Source organism: Pempheris klunzingeri, chromosome 18 (assembly GCF_042242105.1).
Source record: "Pempheris klunzingeri isolate RE-2024b chromosome 18, fPemKlu1.hap1, whole genome shotgun sequence".
NCBI lineage: Eukaryota > Metazoa > Chordata > Actinopteri > Acropomatiformes > Pempheridae > Pempheris > Pempheris klunzingeri.
In genome coordinates, this window is record NC_092029.1 from 18,433,604 (window position 1) to 18,447,063 (window position 13,460).

The following is a 13,460-nucleotide window of genomic DNA, read 5'->3' on the forward strand; positions in this document are numbered from 1 at the left end:
GTTTAGACAACATCTGTGAGGAGCCATCTTTAGTGTGGAGGGGTCGGTCAGCAGCCGTTTCCTTGACTACACTGACATCTAGTGGTGGGATCTTCCAATTACAGCCCAGATGAGCCCTGGGCTAAACAGTAGAATTTCAGCTCATGAAAGAAGCAAAGTCCCATAATTGAAATACGAAAAACAAATGAATCTGAATGTGTAAAATGACGTGTTTCACCTGTCTTGGGTCTCTAAGAGATGGGGATGGCTGCTTCACTTTGAATGTGACACAGAAAGGTGTTGGATGATAACTCTGCTCCTGCTCCTGCTCCCACTAATGAGCTTTAAACAGACTCACTGGGGGATTTGGCAGATGGTAGAGAGCTCAGTCAACACCAGCATTCCTGTCTGCAAAGCTTGATGGAAATAGTTTCGTTTATTTCAGCTGTCGTCCAGGATGCGCGGAGGCAGCTGGACTGAGGTTTAGAGACATTTGGCCCAGGTATCGCAGAAACGCAGTACAGCCGTCTGTAAAGGAAAGATCCGCCAGTGTTCAGACAGTATTTGGTTTTAAAAACGTTTTGCGCCCCAAACCATCCTGAGGTAGTTATTCCCTGCTGATCACAGTCATTTACACCAAATAAGGCCGTCTTGCAACAAGAGGAGCTCATAAATGAATCAAATCTACCGAAACAGAATAGAAAAATTGAAGGACAAAGGAGCAACACGTTTTGCTTCACAGTCCTCTGAGCATAAAAAAAACAAGAAATGGCTCAAGTACAAGTAAAGTTAGTGCTGCAAATAGTGTTTTAAAATCCAAGTAAATCCCAGATGATGTTATTTATTATTAGTTTGAGATTCTAAAAGTGAACACTGCTACATTCCCAAATTTTACTTCAGTTTTTCTACCAGAACAAATAAATAAACCATGAGCCGTAGTCATGGAACGACTGACAGACATGTATCAGTCAATAGGCCTTCCCCTTCGAAGAGTTCCTGAGCTGTGAGAAATCCCTCCATGTTCTTTACATCACTGTACAGACAGCAGTGTCTTCATGTTTAATCTGTGTTTGTTTAGTTAGCCGCTCAGAGGCATTTATTATCCACGTGATGATGTATTGTAATGGTTGTTTTTGATTGTGTTTAATTTATTCCGTAGTACTGAACATGTGACTTGGAGGCTTTGGGAGCTGACCCCCAGGTGGCGCTGCTGGTGTAATGGTTGGCAGCGGCAGCCCGTATATGGATGCATCCAACCAAAAAGACATCCTGAGCTGATGACAGTAAAGGATTTAAAGGTCCTGTTGGCCTGTTATTTTTAATTATGCCACCAATAGTGTGACCAGTAAACTAAAGGTGCATAAAAATGCTAAAAAAAAAACAGAAATAGGAACAGAAACCACCTGGGTGTCAATCAAACAACCTAGTGGGAGGGTAGGAATTGTATGAATGTACCATCCAATGTGAAGTGAAGAATATTTTCTGTCATTGTGTGTTCACTTCTCTGTGCTTTTGTTGTTGTTGTTGTTGTTTTTTTCAGTTCAGTTCTCTTTTGAAAGCACAAAAAGTCAAAGAAAGGCTTGCAGGCAGAGAAACGTCTGCAGTCCATCAAGACGCAGTGATGGTTTCATGGCGGCTGTTAATGTAGGAAATGATCCAAATCTGCAGCACGACGTGTGTCAGTCCGTGGTGGAGACACGTCGTTGCTCTATCGTTTTCATTTATTCCTCTGAGGGTCTGACACGCGGACGTATCGGAGGACTCAGCATCATCGGTATAAAGCAGATCTCTCCGACTGTGGTCATCATACAGGACAGCCTCACAACAGAAGAGAGTTACGGTTGAAGGACTTCATCGGTGTGTTGGGTTCTAAAGGACGCGCTGGTAGACGCCGAGGCTCTGACATCAGCTTTCTCCGTTGTGTGTTCCCCTTGTTGGGCCACAGAACAGTTGTGATGAAGGAGAGTCTGTAGGTAACAGTGTTACAGCGTAGCTCGGCGTTAAGACGACGTGATGGTTTAATTGGATTTTAGGCTGCAAATATCAAAAACAGCAAAAGTCACCACTTAGTTAATAGTTGATGTTGAGCTGATGACCAATGAAAACATCAGCCGTGCTTGTTTTCTTCAGGCGTGTCTCTGAAGCGTAGATGAGTCAATATTGAACTGTGAACACAGTTGAGGTGGTTCGTAGAAACGACGGCATCTTCCACAGGTGTCGCTTCCTGCTGCTTCCTTAGAGATACAAACGGCTCCAACGCCATTCAAAACTTCATTTAGGATAATATGGATTTTAGGCTACATGGCGGCATGAAGTTATTGATGCCGTCTGCCGTCCTGTGTTCATTTGATTATCTTCTTATTTTGGTAGAGGGTGTTATGTTTGGTCTGGGTGTTGGTAGTTTCCAAAATGTCTAAGTGGATCTTTGAGTGAATCTGGTTTCCTGGTAGAGGACGGCAGTAAACGTGAAATGTGGCTTTCGATTCATTTCGAGGATTATGACCATGTTCTGCATCAGGCTGCAGGCGCGGTTGGGTTTACTTCTGCAGCTGAACGCTTCCTCATGTGACACAGATGTGGTCATTTCACCACCCGAACAGGAAGTAGATGCGGAAGGTTGTTTTGGTTTCTCCCGTGAGCCGTCAGTGATTCTGCTTTAGCTTCCCTTGGTGTCGACATCAGTCTCTGATCATTTCCACACCTTCATTTCACGTCATTCTTTGTGTTTGTTTGATTGTTTTTTCCGAAAAGGAGGAATTGCTTTTTTTTTTGGTGATTTTCTGAATATTGTCTTGACGATCTGTTGCGTTCCAATGCCTTTCTATCGGTGAATATTAAAGGGGAATGCCACCCTTTTTAGGAATTCCAAATTAAGGCAGTCCACGTGAAAATGCACCACGTCTCACTAATTTATATCACATATGTCATTGTGGTGCACGATCGCTAAATACGACTGACCTGTCCGGGGACTCAAATAATCCGAATTGTTAAAACGGTTGGCATCGCCCTTTAAAGGTTTAAATGCGTGAAACCAACCTCAGAAATGTATCTGTACAAAATATTGCTGATAATCATTCCATTGCACATAGTTTACTTTGCGTTTATATACGATATTTTAATTTTGTGGGAAAATCTGTTTTATTGTGTTAATATTATTATTGAAAAAAATGTAAATATTCCATTCTGGCAAATGAGCCGTTCTACATTTATATAAAATCTTCTGAGCTTATGGATTAAAATGATATTAATAAGCAGCAGACTTTTTAATAAACTATATTTGTTACACTTCTATTGTGAATAAAAACTCTTTTAATAAGTGGTGGTTTTGGATTTGTGTCGTGTTTTTTCAAACAGCAGAACCTCATTTCTATCTTTATAATCCACCCACAGACGGCTGAAGTGCTGTAAACCTGTGTTCCCTCTAATGGCCACAGGGGGGCGACTCCACTGGCTCCTAAAAGAGGTGCAGTTGTACAGAAGTCTTTCAGAAAACGAGCCCACTTCTCATTTGATTTATCACCTCAGCGAACATTTTCCTGATGAGTTTACGGTCTCAGTCGCCAGTTTACAGTCTGACTCAACACAGCAGGATGTTCTGTCAGTGAATCATGATCCCATTTAGAGGAGAACGGACCATAAAGCAGCATGTGCTTCAGGGCAGGGCAACCAATCAGAGGTGGGTCCTGCCTGAGTCTAATCAGAGGAAGGGACGATGCTCAACTCCAGCCTTAAAAACAGCATCCCATAATCCATCTCATTAAGTTTAACATTTAGTCAGTTATTTAAATGAGCACATTCAGTGCAATTTCTACTGATACTGTGGATTTGTAGTCCAGTCACCTTTTAAAAATCTTAATTTTACAATGATTATAGCATTATAGTATTTAAATACGACTTCCTTCTTGAGCGTCAAAGTTCATTCTTGACCTTTGGACCGTTGTTTTTCTTCCAGAGGACTTTGCTCATGATGCCAGTCTACCTCAGCATCACTTGAGGAAACCTTGAGATTTAGTACAGGCACATTTAGTGCTGCTGAACATCAGGGAGCCGTTTTTGTAAAACTAAAATTAAAAACAGATTATTCATAATGAAATGCTTTTCCCATTCAGGTCGCCTTTCCAAGGAATTTAATAAAGATAAGCATCACAGGCACCGGGGGCCGTTGTCTCCTCATTCTGTTTCCCTCCTGGGCGTCTTATCTCTCCAGGAAGATTGAGGACATTTCTGTTGTCCTGCTGAATGACCACGAGAGGAGACTGCAGACAGAAGAAGAGATCATTTAGCGCATTTGTTCATCTTCATCACCTCGGCCCCCCCCCCACAAAGAGAAAAACCAGTCCTGCCCGTCTGTTGGATTCATCCCCTCCAGCTTTCAGAGGACCGGGACCAGTCAAGTCACATGTCTTCCTGACAGGAGACTTTATTTGTGTGCTGCTTCAGTAACAGAGCAGATGATTTGCTGGCTGTATTTACAGGTTAGATTTCTAAGTTACTGGTGCTCACAGATTTGGGGACGTATAGTTTATTTTTTACCACAAAGGACAAGAATTATTTAGGAGCTAATGTGAAGATGTGTCTGTGTGTGTGTGTGTGTGTGTGTGTGTGTGTGGACGGTGAGATAAATCACCCAGCATGTTTAGAATTCAGCACAACGCAGACAAAACCTTTATTTTCAGATAAACTTGTTCTTGTGGAATCGTCTGATGTTAATTCAACACAATACGGCTCGTGGATATTTATCATACATGCCAACTCTCTAACTCTCTTTTTGTTTGTTTGTTTGTTTTACAGGTTTCAGCTGCACCGCCCAGAGTGCAACACTCAAAGTGGGGTCAACATGGTGAAGTGTCCTTGGGCAAGACACTGAAGGAGAACAGTCTCCTTCAAATTACATTCCTCCTGTATGAATGATGTGTGAATGAGGATGTGATGTAAAAGCGCTTTGAGTAGTTGAAATAACTAGAAAGGAGCTCTACAAATACAGAGAACCCAAAGGAGCTCATCTACTCAAACCTGCCGTGCTTGTTCTATAAGTGTATTCTTTACATTCCACTTCATACCTTTACTCAGTCGCTTTTGCGAAGCATTTTTCTAAACCTTCCCATCAGCATCAGCAGGTCACTGTGAGCACAAACGCACATGTTGAAAATATTTTTGGATGTGCAGAGCGGCCTTGGATGTTTTCCTCAGCTCTCTGTACCGACAGCATAGGATGGGAATATCACTTGCTTTTGAATTTTCTTCACCGGCTTAAAATAAAAGTACTTCTCATCATAAACAACAGTGCAGCAGACATCAGACACAGCGTCGTGTCATCACTGCCAGAGCTGCTCAGTGACTCAGTGGTTCACTGGTTGTATGATGCGTTTGTTTCTCATGGCAGAAACTACAATGTCCAGCGAGGAAACTTTTCCTTCTCCACCCTCTGTTCACATGCCAGTTTGCTAAAGAACGAGATCCAGTTAAAAGAAAAACACTGAATAAATCAAAAAAAGCTGAACAAACTGGGCGCCGCTTCAGTTGGAAAACCTTCTTTTCGTTGTTGTCCAGTCATTTTTCTCAGCCAACTTAGAGAGCACAATAATAAAATACGTCTCTGCAGCTTAAACTTCTGGATATTTCTCTATCATGGACCCCCCCCCTCCCCTGATGACCACCAGGGGGCAGCAAACGACCAGAAGAGCAGGAAGAGGTCTTTCTCTGACCACCGTGGCATCTTATTCTATTTTTATATTCTATTTCTTGTGTGATTTTCTTTTCCTTTTTTTTTTTTTTTTTCCCTTTTCAGCTCCACGAACTTCTTCCAAACTCTTAAAGGCTATTTTATATTTTTGGTCTTTAACTCTGCTTCCTTGGACAAAGCCCACCCTCTGGCAACATCACCACTTAAGCCTGATGTCTAAACACCCAGAGAACTCTGGACAGCTTAGCATCCCATTACGGAAAAAAAACCACACAAAAATGGCTTCTCCTCAGTCAGTAAAAGAAGTAACCCCGGTGGGTGGTGGGGGCGGGGGGGGTGTTTTCTTAGTCACAGAGGTTCAAAAGACGAAAGACAAAGCTTTGAATTCTAATAAAAAAACAGGAAAATGAAAGCATTGCGCTGTCTGAGCAGATATTGCTTTGGCTTTTTCTAGAGTGGATGCATCTTGTCAGCTTAACAGTAAGAATGTATAGCATATACCCAGCACAGGTTTAATTCCTGATGGTGGGGGGGGGCTCTCTCTCCTCTCATGATTTAAAAAGGTAACAAAAAGAAGAAACTGTTCCAGACAGCAGGGCTTTGATGCTGTTGGAGTATCTGATGATGTGGCTGTCGGGACATTTCCTGGTGGTAGAAGCTCAGAGGATGTCAGATGAAGACAAACCAACTGTTTCAACACTAAATACCCCTCTAGATTTGCCTCCTCTCCCCTTTTTTCTCCCCCTATTTTGTATTGCCCCCCCCACACAAAAGCTTTGCCTGATTCGTAGAAAAAGATGAATGAGTGAATGGAGCACTTGACTTGAGGCTCAGTGTGGATCGGAGTGTTTCAGCACCATGGACAGAGACACACTGGGTCTGCTGGGATGAATGAGAGACTGTGTGCTGTGTTACTGTGTCATTAATATCTATGAACGCCTTCATTGTTTCTAGTCACGGTGTATTAGTCCATTGTTGCAAACCAACGATCAGGACTGATTCATGACTGAGCTGTGAATTGGAGTGATTTTGGTGATCGAGCATGTAACCAGCATGATGATTTACAGGTTTGACTTTGTCATTTTCTGATTAAGTAATAATTAAGAAACAAGAGTAGCAAAAATAAAACATGAGCGACAAGAGATCAAATCATCAACAGCACGAGGTGAGACAAGAGCCAGTCTGAGTCAGAGAATCCTGAAGCTGACTGGAGCCAGTGTGAAGAGGAGAAGATGGGTGTGACCACCTGGTCAGCGGCCTCGTGGAGCGTTTGTACAGAGGCGGGTGAAAGAGGGGAGGATAAAGAACACCCTCCAGCTCCGGTTGTGACGCAACAGACTTGGTTTAGTGACGTTTCTTATATGGAAGGATCACGTGTCAACGCTCGGACGCGTAGATCAAAGCAGGACGTCTGATCAAATATGAGGTTTCCGAGATTAGACTGCACAGAAGAAGAAAGGGACCCAACGCGCCGAGCAGCCTCGGAAGCTGTCTGAAGAAGTGACAGTCTGATCTGAGTCTGAAAAGATGCTAGTTATTTTTATCCACAACGACTCCTTTAATTGATTTTTACAAAGATCTCGTCAAACAGTCGCGATCAAAAAAAAAGAAACCCTCTATATTGACATGATGATATAAAATCACAGTGTGTCGGCCTGCTTCATCACTAATGGAACAGCGAGCTGAGCTTAAGCGCTTCCTTGTTGCCATGGATACGACACAAAAAAAAAAAAAAAACCATACATCTTGACCCTGTAATCCATCTCACTGAGTGCTTCCCTGAGCAGGGCTGAATATTACCGGCGGTGACGTGGTCTTTTCTGGGTAAAATGAAAAATGACCTTTTTTTTCTAACACAGAAGCACGAAATCTTCCCGCTCTCATCAGCATCATCATCAGCATCATCTCTGGTCGACGTCTTTGCATGTAAAGATGGACGAGTATCGCACATTAAAAAAAAAAAGAATAAATAAGATCTGGTACCAACTGTTGCTTAAAAAGAAGTGACAGAGCCAAACATAGCAGTCCGGCCTGCTTGTGATCTGCTCGCAGCCTCAGCAGTGGTTTTGTGATGTCTGTCGAATAATCTTGTTTGCTCTCTCGTCTCGAAATGACAAGTTGATTCAGTGTCTCGCTTTTGTTTAATTGATGGCATAATGTTTGGGGGAAACATGTCATTAATCCAGGCATCAGTGTCAATAGCTCTTAATATGACAAAGCTATGAGTCAGCTCGGCGGTGGAGTGGCCTTCAGGGGACCTAATGAGCCAAAGAGATGATGTACAAGCTGTCAGCTGAAGAGCCTGCCAGGTGACACACTGGGCTGTTTATTTATGCAGAAACAAAGCAGTGTAAAACCGAGCATGATTCAGCACCAGGCCAAGACACCAGTCCCTCACACACACACACACACACACACACACTCAGCGGACGCTCCGTTAGGTGCAGGTACAGTGTGTTAAAGCATGCACTTCGCTTGTTGTTCCGTCGAAACGTTAGAGTGGGAAGAAATGTGAGTTTAGCCGTGGAAACTCTCTGCAGAGTTTATAGGTGACGGGGGTGAAGAGCAGGTCTGAGGGTGACAGTGGCTTGTTAATGAGGGAGGTCACAGGAGACACAGGCCGGACTAACTCAAGCTGACAGCAAGGCGACAGTAACTCAGTGTAGGGATGCTTTTCTGTGGTTGTAGCAATGAAGAGAGGAGTCCAAGATTCATTCAAGAAGTTTATGTAGGTGTACGAGCTCGGAGTCCAACATCACAGGCGTAGATGAGACTAAGGAATACAGAGTAAAGCTACCACATCTATAGGATTCTACACATGAGAGCATGTCCCAAGATGGACTTGATCTTTCCTTAGAACAACCAGTTGTCCAGACAAAGCGGAGTCGGAAGAGTAGTATGCTGACTTGAGAGGAACATATATACCATGTAAGACACAAGTTCCTACAGAATCATGTTACATGAGTAAAACCTTCTAACACTCAGATAACCGCAGCAAAAGAGCATCCCTGAGCTCACAGGATACACAAACACCAACACAACGATGTAGAACTCCTGTTTAAGTTAGTGCAGCGGTAAAATGTACACAAGCTGCAGTCCTGGTTCTGCAGCATCGTGCCCCCCCCCCTGTGACCTCCTGACCTGATCTCATTCTTAATGCTGGTGCATCAAAGTGTGAGCAGCTTTTTACTGTAGACGGCGGAGCTTGTTTTATTGTTTCTACAGAAAAGGGTAGTTCGGTCCAGTTTTTCCCACAAGAGACCACAAGATAAATGTTGTTGTGAATGTTGTGAGATGATAAATTAGGAGGACAGAAGAAGAAAAAACACAGTTCTGGCACAACTTTGTATTCATAGGATGGATGGACGGATACATTTACCTCTTTAGGCCAAAAGCATTAATCTAAAATGTAGATTCTCAACTGGTGGGTCACGACAGAAAATGGATGGATGGATGGATGGATGGATGGGCCGCGACCCAAAAGTGGGTCGCAGACCCGTTTTCAGTGGGCCTTTGCCTGGGCAACAAAAAAATGTTAAGAAAAAAAAAAAAATCCTGTGCTTTTATTTTGAAGGGGGTCTTTTTGCCGCGCTGTTCACACTCCTGAACAGTAGGTGGCGGTGAAGCCCTGTGAGGCGAACGGACGCGGACGCCTTTTCACAGCATAGAAGAAGAGCAGCAAAGTTTGTTTTCATGCTAATTGAGCAAAAGTACAACACCGACTACATGAGGGATGGATTTTCTGACATTGAGGACAAAGGAGGAGAAAAACGTCAGTGGCGAAGTGTGAAAGCAGAGTGAGTGAGTGAGTATTCTCAGCGAAAGTCTTTTTGAAAATCCTTTTTTTTAATTTAATGTATTTTGCATGACAACACCAACAGAGTGTTAAAAATGGCTGATGCTGCTGACACGTTGTGCTCGTTGTGTCAGTCTCGTGATTAGCACAGTGTTCAGTGTTCAGTGTTCAGTGTTCAGTGACTGTTCTCAGCCAAAGCTACATAATTACGAGTCTTTTTCAAACTACTTCTCAGCAGTTGCACTTTTTTTTTCTCTCTTCCTGTTTGTGCATGAAAGCTCTGTTGAGTCTGTTAAAACAGGCAGAAGTTACTGAAGTGTTCTGTATGTTGACCGATCGATGGCTACTGACTGAATATTGTTAATCCAGGGCTGTTCAGTGTGGATCCACTGCTGCAGGTGATCACAGCTACACTAACATTCACATTCTTGTGTCCCTAAGATGCACTTTTTGGTTTTAATTCAAATGCAGCTAGTTGATTATCTCTCTGGCATCGCTACCTGCTACCTGCTGGTGGTTTTTGGTTTATCATTAAACTTGTTTTTTTTGTGTTGGCATGCTGTGATATTCTGGACTAGCTCAGGTTCAAACTGCACCATCTTTTCATTAGGGCCCGAAGTTAAAGGTGCAGTAACTCCACTCTTCTCTATCTTCACCACATTTATACTGTTTGATGACTGTCCGGCTCTGAGGACATGCACATAGACGTCTCTCTCTCTCTCAGCTGGTTCACCACTGACACCTCAAATTTGGTTTTTCAATCTGTTCCAAATTTGTCATGATGAATAAGACTCCCGGCCTGAACACATCTACAAGCCATTTAGTGACCACAGTCAGTGCAGCAACAGCACAAATGAAGTAACAGGTCGTATAGAATATGAAAACAGCAAGAATGTAAAAATCATATAGAAACAACAAATAACAAAACAGCAAGTTTTACATAAATGTTTGGGGGAGTAATCACAATCACATAAAAGAGAGAAGGGCAGCATGGTGGTGCTGTGGTCAGCACTGTTGCCTCACAGCAAGAAGGTTCCAGGTTTGAATCCCAGTTTGAACCTGGAATCTTTCTGTGTGGAGTTTTGCATGCTAGCGTGGGTTCTCTCTCTCTCCAGGTACTCCGGCTTCCTCCCACAATCCAAAAGACATGCAAGCTGGGTTAATTGGTGACTCTAAGTTGGCCGTAGGTGTGAGTGAGAGAGAGAGTGAGTGTTTGTCTGTCTCTGTATGTGGCCCTGTGATTGGCTGGTGACCACAGCATGCAGATGGGAAGCAGGAAGCAACGGTTAGCGTGGATCTTCCAGGAATAGTTACACCCAAAAACTCCTTTAATCCGTGCAAATGTAACAATGAAACTAACTAAAGACTAACTGCCTTTTAGGACTGGCTACATGTTTAACCCAGACATGATAGTGGTATTTCTTTTCTTTTCTCACACTCAGCATTAAGAGTCTTCTGGAGTCTCTGCTGGTTGCCCGGCAACAAAACTGCAGGAGTCAACTCCACCTGACCGAGAAATAGTCCAGCACATAATCCCACTAGCGCTTCATCCTGTCGGTTTTTCACCGTCTATGTTTTGTAGGGGAATAAACAAACAGGATATTCTGTGTTGAATGGGGAACTACTCCTTTAATATCCTGCCACTAACCTTCACACCCCTCCATCACACTTTTTCCTTCACTCTTTCTGTCCTCTCTCACTCTCGTCCCTCCCATTTTACCCCCTTTTTTCTCCTGCCGTCGTTCCTCCTACCTGGAGCTCTGTAGGATTATACTCCAGTTTAAACAAGAAGAATAGAGCGGCGCTTTAAATAGTAAACAACTTTCATTCAGCAGCAGATTACAGAGCAGGAGAGGATGCAACCTCTGCATCTGCGTTCCTGAAGAGTGTGTGTGTGTGTGTGTGTGTGTGTGTGTGTGTGTGTGTGTGTGTGTGTGTGTGTGTGTGTGTGTGTGTGTGTGTGTGTGTGTGTGTGTGTGTGTGTGTGTGTGTGTGTGTGTGTGTGTGTGTGTGTAAAGAGAGGGACTGAGAGTAAATCTGCTGAGCCACAATAACCCTGAAGGAAGAACTGTTTTTCTCTCTTGAGCTCATCTTTTATTGAACAACAGAGGCAACACCGACTTCAGGGTTCTCTCATATTTAGACTTCCTCGTTTTAACGCTCTCACAGAAAAACTTTCTTGTTAACAGTTTGATGGATGTTTCAGAATGCCTCCCATTATTGTGTGTTACAGTATATAAACAACGTGCGCGCTTGCGTCGGAGTTTCATCCTGTCGCAGACATAAATGGATGAAATATCGTACCGGGATTCCTTTCCCTGTGATATGTTATCATAGAAGCTGTTATTGTTAATGCTTTTCTTGTGTCGTTTAGCTGTGCTGTTCTGCCTCTGCAGCCCTGTTGCTCTGCTGAATCCAGCCTGGGGGGGTCTGCTTGCTGAAGGATTTTGTCTGACATTGTCCCGTCTGTTCGGCTCTCAAAGCCTCAATCAAACTTAGCTGAAGGGGAAAAGCTAATTCCTCAAGTCTTAACAGATTGGAGGAGGAAGAAGGACGAGAAAAAGAAAGAGAGACAGCAAATGACAACCTCCAGTTCTGTCCAGTAGCACACGTGTGAGTTCACGAACTTGAATATGTAAGTTAAGAAGAGAAAATATAGATAATTGTGTTATTCTGACCCCTCACACACTGGATCCATAGGCTGTAGTCAATATTTATATAGGATTTAAACTGCTATTGTCATAAACGTCCATTAACCTTATATTTTAATGTCTTAATGTGGTAAGAAGACTGTGAGTAGTATTCCAGGAGCTCTCGGTACAAAATGTCTTCCCAGAAGTGCTATGGACTCTTGCTTTTGCAGTCATGCCAGGCGTAGATAAAAGGAACGTAGACTTGGGTATCACACCGTCTCCTGTTTCCAACCATAACGGTTGGCAGAAGGCCAAATGTGCTCGCCTAACTGTTGTTGGCTTGGACGAGGGGGCAACGTGAGCAGGCTGGAATGAAGATCACGATGAATGGGCTCAGAGGTTAAACAATTCAGTTCAATTCAATTCAATTTATTTGTATAGCCCAATATCACAACAGAGTGTCTCACAGTGCTTTACAAAGTTCACTGAAATAAACAAGTGTAAGCGAACAAACAATCTAATAAAGAGTCCAGCAGTCGATGAGGCCAATGGATCGGTCCGGTGGATCAGTCCGAGGCATCACCTGCCCTTTATGACCCTCCTTCTTCGGGAAGGAAAAACTCAAAAAACCCAGTGGGAAAAGAGAAACCTCCAGGAGCACCACAGTGAAGGAGAGATCCAGCTCCCAAGGACGGACAGGCTGTAGCCTTGGACAGACGCACATCCATTGGCTGATGGAGAACCACATCAGTGGGACCAGGACCAGGATCCATAGGAACCAGAGAACCACATCAGCAGAACCAGGACCAGGATCCACAGGAACCAGAGAACCACATCAGCAGGACCAGGACCAGGATCCACAGGAACCAGAGAACCACATCAGCAGGGCCAGGACCAGGATCCACAGGAACCAGAGAACCACATCAGTAGGGCCAGGACCAGGATCCACAGGATCCACAGGATCCACAGGAACCTGAGAGATGAGAAAGCACAGAAACCAGCACTTCTCTTCTCTAACAGGAGGCCGTGTCAGATTGTATTCGGGTCCTTACTGTCGGCAATAAACGTCTCCTCGTTTTCACAAGATGGCGACGTCTCTGACAAAGCCCTGGACAATTTTAGTGGTTTCTCGTTGACCTCTCGGCTACACATGCACATCATGCTCTTACTCCCCTGTAAACGGAACCACAAACCACTAAGATTTTCTGTTTTACAGGACCTGCAAAAACAAACCTGTCAAAATCCCACAAGTTGAGGGTCACAGCACTTTGAATAGTCTAACGTCCAACAGCACAACCAAGCGCAGCGCTATATCTTGTATGTTCTTTTCATTGTGAATCACTCTGTAACGGTGTTCTGAAAAGGGCTA